General features: G+C 39.0%; 1 pseudogene; it reads left to right on the forward strand.

Moving 5' to 3' along the window:
- Window positions 1-1967: 1967 nt before the first annotated feature.
- LOC118666589 lies at window positions 1968-7465 on the forward strand (annotated as a pseudogene).
- Window positions 7466-8053: the final 588 nt, after the last annotated feature.

An 8053-nucleotide genomic window follows, 5' to 3' on the forward strand; every position in this document is an offset into this window, starting at 1 on the left:
AATATTTCCAGAGCCCTCTATGTTGAAGAGAAATAAAAAGCTTCCTTAGGGACTTCTAGTTTCAGTGCAGACATGTAAAGAGCTTAGAATTCTTCACTCTAATGCTTACGTGTAAAAACTAAACAAGTCAATGACTTTTCTTGAAACTATCAGACATTTGACTTTATAAGGAAAATCTATACCCTACAATCTTAAGAGATAGGCAAATCCACAGATTCATAGTGAGGCTCTATTATCTGAGGTAGAGGCACTGGAGCTCTATAATGGCAGGAACACTCAATGGTAATTTTCATGAATTGCTAACGGCTGATTTTGGACTACCATGAGAATGAGAAACTCCTTGCGAACATGATTGTAAGGGTGTTCCCACACTGTCATGTTTTCCCTTTAGGAACTTGATCAGGGGCTCACAAATAATAGCTAAAAAAAAAAAAAAAAGATCCTCTGGTACAGTGGTTCGCAACCTTGGCTGCACATTAGAATCACCTGGGAATCTTTTTAAAATCCTGATTTCTGGGCCTCATCCTCCGGAAATTTTGTTTCTTTGTTACTAATGTTGTGGCCCCAACCCATAACAAAGAAACAGAATTTCCAGTAGATGAGGCCCAGAAATCAGGATTTTAAAAAGATTCCCAGGTGATTCTAATGTGCAGCCAAGGTTGAGAACCACTGCTCTGGTAGTTTAGCAGGTGAGAGGAGAAAAATAATCATTGTGATTAGAGCAGAGCATTCTCTCCAGGTGAAAATAATGTTACCAGATTTTCAGCCCAGCAGCGGGAGTGACATGTCTCACACTTCAGGCCTCCTTCTAGCCTTTCTGCTTCACTTACAACAATCAGTGAAGATCACAACCCAAGGTGCAGGTCCACTCCAAGATTTAAATTTAATTATAATTATAAAACACTTCCCTTCCCCACACCTCACCACCACAAACAGAGGAGTATTGTTATTATAGAAAAAAAGAGAACCAAGACACAAGCTTTCTTTCAGGAGGAGTATCTCTGGAAACCCAAAATCACCAAGGGAGAGAAAAACAAGGGCAGAGAGGTACACTGAAACCTCTGAAACATGTCATTACAGGAAACATCAAACACAGCACAACTGCTAGCACGATTACCATAAAAACTCACACGAAGGCCTATATACTCAGTGCCTTTTGCTCAGTGCCACATGTCCTACTTTGAACAAAACATGACAAGACATGCTAAAAGGCGAGAAAAAATCAGTCTCAAAAGACAGTGCAAATATATGAACAAGATTTAGATATTAAAGAAGTTTGGAATTATCTGGCAGGAAAATTAAAATAACTATGATGACACAAAATCATTATTATTTAAAAGAAATGAAATCTAGAAATTATTAGATTTCATGGACATTAAGATAATATGATAATATTATGAATAACTATATATCCCCAAGTTTATAACCAAAATAAGATGGACTAATCACTTGGAAAACATGGTCTGCCAAAACTTATATAAGAAAAGACAGATGTCTGAAGAGGCTTATATTTATTAGGGAAATTGAATCAATAATTAATGACTTTTCAAGACAGAGAGCAGCAGACCCAGATGAGTTCACTAAATGAACTCTACTAAACAGTTAATGAATAATTTATTCCAAGTCACTATAATATCTTCCAGAAGACAGAAACAAGAGGGGATACTTTCTAGCTCACTCAACGAGACCAGCATTACCCTAAAAAGCAAAACCAAAGACAATACAGGGGGGGTGGGGGGGTGGGGGAAGAAAACTATAGTCCATTTTGAACATAAATGCAAAATTCTTCAACAAAATCTTAGCATATTGAATCTAACAATTTATAAAAAGAATTGTATAACATGACCTAGATATGCAAGGTTGGTTCAACAATCAGAAAACAATTAATGGACTTACTTCCGCTTCCTTCCAGTAGGGAGTAGGTGCTCCCCGGGTTTCTCAGCCAGGTAATGGCTCGCAGGCTTGAGATGTTTGGCCCCAAAAGAAATGCATTCATCGGACTCAACCTCCACCGCGGGGGGCAAGTTGGGGGCCTGTGGCAGCAGCGAAGCCTGGCCTCGCCTTCAGGAAAAGGGCTTCCGACTGCCCTGCCGGAAGGAGGTCTCTGCCCGCAAGAGTCAGGGGGGAAGGGAAACGGGCACGGTGATTGGCTGGAGCGCTGGCGCGAGCCCCCAAGCCACTCTCGCGAGGGATCCTGGGAGGGTCGCGTGAGGGATGCTGGGAGGATCATGCAGCCCTCGGCCCTCGCCCATCCTCGCCCCTCGCCCATGGGCACGGAGGGTCCCGAGGGCACCGCGGCCCCTGCCAGGTGGCTGTTCTCGCCCATCAGCCGGGCCTTGCTGCCTGAAGAGCTGGGAGCTCTGGCAGCCGACGCCATCATGTCGCCCGGAGAGGAGCTGGGCAGGTATGAGCCGGAGCCGCTCCGGAAGCAGCCGGCTGTCCTGCCCTTGCTCCAGCTGGTCCCGGAGGCCAGCGAAGGCCCCGTGCAGGTGGGTCACTGCCCTGGACCCAGCCCCATGCTGAGGAGGAGGAGTTGTCCCTGCGGTCGCTGGAGACGATCCCTCAGCACCTTGGGGAACAGCCTACAGCGCCAGGGACCAAAGCCAGGGCCCACGGGTTGGCGGGGTGCAGAGGGGTGCGGCAGGAGACTGCCTTCCTAGGTACGCTTCGCTTCGGAACTGGACACAGAAAACGAAGTGTCATATCTTCGTCACAAGTGATGGTTCATGCTCTTAGGGACGGAGTGACAAACGGGCAGGATTGTGACTCTCATTTCTTTGGGTGCCTTTGTAGCCACTTTAAGAGTATAAACCAAGAAAGCTGCATTGAACCGTTAGCAGAAGACATCGCAGATGTTCTCATAGGGACAGAACGAGACTGGCTAGTCCAGTGGTTGGCAACTGCGGCCAGCGAGCCACATGTGGCTCTTCCTAAGCCTTAGGAGTACCCTAATTAAGTTAATAACAATGTACCTACCTATATAGTTTAAGTTTAAAAAATTTGGCTCTCAAAAGAAATTTCAATCGTTGTACTGTTGCTATTTGGCTCTGTTGACTAATGAGTTTGCCGACCACTGGTAGTCAAACAGAGAGGCTGGGAAGGGTTTGTGGAATTCTTCCAGGTGGAGGACATAGAAGGCTGCGTCAGAAATGTGCTGCTGGCTTTTGCAGGTGCTGGAGTAGGAGCTGGTTTGCCATATCTAATAAAGTAGGCTTTTAAGTGAAATAATTCACTCTTAACCAACTTCAGGCACCAAAATCCACAACCAATCTGCTGTGAAACCAGTGTATGTATGAAGTTTGACTTCAAGCTGTCCAGGCTGTAACCTCCAAGCAACACAGAAAAGCAAGTGGCAAGAGGATTGTGACTAACAGGAATAAATAACATGGAAAAAGTGGTCCCCTTGAGGAGTTACTGTCAGAAAGAAGCAAAGTTACATTTCAGCAACAGGCAAACTTTGGGAGGCCCTGGAGGAGGACTTTTGGATTTAGTGAAGATGGAAGGGTGGAGAGACTTGACATCGTTGTCTAGAACAGGGGAGTGGCCGGTAGCCAGGCTAGTCATACAGAGTTCACTAAATAGGCCCTTTAACTTCTATAGTCTTAAAAGAGAAGCACTAACAATGCCAGTGAACTGTAAAGTGGATTTAAGCTCCAATAGAACTGTGACTAGAAGCCTCAGTAATATACATCAGAATGTGAAGGGGAGATTTTTAGTCTGTATAATTAGTTTTCCCAGGTATGCTTCTTGAAGAATACAAAGTCCAAGTGCTCAGGACTTAAACCTATTCTACTTTGGCTTGATTTGAGTGGTTTAGTTTGTTAGCTTGCAATGGCCAAGAATACTTGACTTAGGCTCAATAATTGTAGTTACAAATGTGGATTGTCCTCAATGTTTAAGATAAAAAACAACTTGTAAATGTATTTGTCAGAATTGTATATATTTTTACAGAAAGTCTATTTCTTTAAAATGTAAAGGGACAAGAGTCGCATTTCATTAGTTTTTTCAAACCCTTTTAAAGTTTACAACTTCTATAGTTAGGAACCTATTTCTTACAGCTTTTCTATTCTAAACTTTGTCCTGGTCAATTCTAGATTATATACAGAACAAGTTCATGTAATTGTATGAAATCTGGTTGTGGTGGAAAAATTATGATTCATAACAATGCAGGCTTTGATTTTCCTATCTGAGTTTGGTAATATTCCTTATAGGGCTTCTTAAAAAACACAAATAAACAAAAAACCTGAGAAATGGGAATTAATCCTTTCACTTTATACACATGTAGATTTTCAATAATTGAGTCAAGGTGTCGTTCTAAGGGGGTTGGGGGGGGGGCAGGCCGATAATATATAAATAATGAGCTCTGATTGGGCAACAACTTGTTTTGAGTTTCTTCTGTTCGACCTAACTTAACTGGTGAAATTTATGTTCATGAGCTCATCTGCAAAGCTTTTAAAAACATATTCAGCTGTTTCAAATGGGACTTATTATCAGTATGTGTATAAAAAGATCACATCAGGTAGATGAGAGATGTTTGATCCCTTGTTTGCTTAATAAGTTGTAAAGTGATGGCTTTTAAAAACAGGCTATAGCCCTAACCAGTTTGGCTCAGTGGATAGAGCGTCGGCCTGTGGACTGAAGGGTCCCAGGTTTAATTACGGTCAAGGGCATGTACCTTGGTTGCGGGCACATCCCCAGTGGGGAGTGTGCAGGAGGCAGCTGGTCGATGTTTCTCTCTCATCGATGTTTCTAACTCTCTGTCCCTCTCCCTTCCTCTCTGTAGAAAAAATCAATAAAAAATATTTTTTTAAAAAATAAAAACAGGCTATAGTGGTGCTATTTTAGGTTGGCTTATTAAACACAGGTCTAAGCCTAGTATGTCAATAAAGCAAATACTTAATTGTTTTATTTCTATTTTTAAAAGAACAATCAATAGCCCTAGCAAGTTTGACTCAGTGGATAGGGCATCAGCCCATGGACTGAAGAGTCCTGGGTTTGATTCCAGTTGGGTGCTTTGGCTGCAGGGTGGATTCTTAGCTCTGGTCTGGGACCATGTGGGAGGGCAACTAATGGATGTGTCTTTCTCACATCAATGTTTCTGTGTGTCTCTCCTTCTCCCACTCTCTCCAAAAAAAATCAATGGAAAAAATATCCTCGTATGAGGATTAACAAAAACAAAATAAAACAAATAATCATAATTAATGTAATATATCAACATTAATAGGCTAAAGAAGAAAACTCACGTGATCATATTAATAGATGCAGAAAAGCAACAATGATACCCAATGCCTACTCATGGTAAAAACTCTCAGTAAACTAGGAATAGAGAACTTTCTTGATTAAGAACATAAAAAAACACACCTTAGAATTAACATCAATACTTAACGTTGAGAAACTACAAATTTTCATGCTAAGTTTAGAAACAAGGAGACGGTGTCCTCTCACACTACTCCTTTTCAACATTGCACTAACATTTCTAGCTAATAAAACAGCTTAAAAAGGAAATAAAATGTATACATATTGGGAAGATTTAAAAAAGCCTTTGTTCACCGATGACATGTTCACCAACATAAAAAAAGACTGAAATAACTGAAAAAAAAAAAAAAACCCTCCTAAAACAAGTTATCATCACAAGTTTTAAGGACACTAGGCTAATATACAAGGAAAATCCTTTTCTATATACCAATAATGAAAATTAAAATTTGAAATAAAAAATTACACATAGAGAGTCTGCATTACCATTTCCCAAAATGAAACAATTTGGTACAAATCTTTCAAAATATATACAGATCTATATGAGGAAAACTGTAAATCTCTGATGGACAAAATAAAAAAAATAAAAACTAACTGAATGGAGAAATACTCCATGTTTGAGGATAAGGAGACTAAAGATTACCAAGATAGCAGTTCTTCCCCACTTGATCTGTAGGTTCAAAACAATCTCAATCCAAATCACAGCAAGATATTTTTGGATATCAACAAACTGATTCCAAAGTTTATATAAAGAGGTAAAAAAAAAAAAAAAGAAACAACAGAATAGTCAACACAATATCAAACAAGGACAAAATTTGATCTCTGATTCTATCAGCTTTAAGACTTACTATAATTTGTATAGTCACTCAGATTGGCTGGTGGGCGTGGCTGGTGGACGTGGCTTGAGCATAGCAGAGGGATGGTTAATTTGCATATTTCTCTCTTATTATATAGGATGTCAAAGATTCTTCTCTAATAATCCCAATTCCTAATTCCAGAGAGATGGCATTTATTTTCCTGATTTATGCTTAGATTAAGGTTGCATTTCCCCCACCCCCGTTACAAAAATTTACAACTTTAGAGAATTATCTTTCAGGGGGCTTAATATGTAGTGACGAGATGATTTGACTTTGGGTAGTGGGTACATATGCAATATAGAGATCATATATCATAGAAATGTACACTTGAAATCTATTTAATATTAACCAATGCCATTCCTATAAATTTAATTTAAAAAATAAAAAATAAAGAAATATCATCTTGGTGTATCATTGCTGTCTCTTCCTCATTTTGTCTTTCCACATCTTTTGACCTATCTTTCAATTCACTAATTCTCTTTTCAGCTTGGATCATATGCTTTTAAACTATCTTTTTCAACATAATTTTACTTGCTATTTGATCAAATATGCAGTGTTTCTTCTGATAATTTTCACTCAAAAATTTAAGTTTTGCTTTTATCTCTAAAAGGCATGGTTGCTTTAAAATCTGTGTCTAATAAAATAATATCAATATAGAACTTCTTAAAAGTGTACATGTGTTACCTCTTGGTTCTGTTGAGTCTGGTTTATGTCTTTTTTTCAAATGTATCAACATATTTGGTTGTACACTGTGTACAGTGTTTCTAAAAATACTTTGAGACATAATTTAAAGATGAAGATACTTTCTTACTTAGAGAGGATTTTTGTTTTATGTTGTGAGGCACCAGAGGGCACTAGCAGTCCAGGACCCAGGATGAACTTTGGTTCTGTACCCTGACTTACCAGGTCATAGTTTCAGAGTATATGAGACTGTTTCACCAGGAGCCTTCTCGTTGGTAGCAACTGACTTTAATTCATGTTCTTTCAGCCTAATAACCTGCAAAAAGATTAGCTGTATCTCTACCTTGGCAAAGGCTCTTTAGGTAAAGGCAGCTATTGAGGGGTACCAGACCATCATGAGAAAAAAAGGGGTTGATCTTAATCTGTCATGGCATTGAACTCCATGTTATCTCAGTACAGTGGTTCCTTGCTCTCTAATTAACTCCCCTCAAGAAACATTTTAAGAGAGAAGAGTTCATGCAATTACATAGTCTGCAGCAGGTTATCTAATCAGAGTTGTTCTTCAAATGATTAATCTCTCATTTCAGATGGACACACCACTGGCTGCCATTTTGAATCTGTGCTTGGCCCTACTTCACATAGAACTTCCTGTGGACGAACAAACCCCCTTCTGATCAGTCCCAGCATTGCAGGATGATGACTGATCACTAAGGTTGCCAGAAAAAATATAGGATGCCTAACTAAATGTGAGTTTCGTGTAAACTGAATATGTTTAAAAATATAAGCAAGATCCAAACATTGCATATGACTTAAATATTTTAAAATTTCCCATTGTTGATCTAATATTCAAATCTATTTTAAAACTTCCCATTGTTGATCTAATATTCAAATCTGTTCCCTTTATTTTAATTTGCTAAGCCTGGCAAACTTAGCAATGGCTGGCAGTATAAAATTTGGCTCCAGTGAGCAGTGTGTTTCTAGGAATTCCAAGAGTTAAACACTTCTTTAGATTTATTGCAACAATTAGAGTAAGATCTACTTATAACATATGTTTAATGATGCCATAATGCAATGTTTATTTCAAGTAGAATTAAAGAATCTCAGCATATAAGCTTAAATATTATAAAATGTGTGTTAAATGCCATCCAAAGAGAATTATTGTTATGAAAATATTCAATACTATCTGTAGAGGAAAGCTTAAATGGTCTTAGTACAATTTTATAAAAATTCTCAAAATGAACTATCAAAATTTGTGCAGACAT

This window comes from Myotis myotis, unplaced genomic scaffold (assembly GCF_014108235.1).
Source record: "Myotis myotis isolate mMyoMyo1 unplaced genomic scaffold, mMyoMyo1.p scaffold_m19_p_11, whole genome shotgun sequence".
Lineage (NCBI taxonomy): Eukaryota > Metazoa > Chordata > Mammalia > Chiroptera > Vespertilionidae > Myotis > Myotis myotis.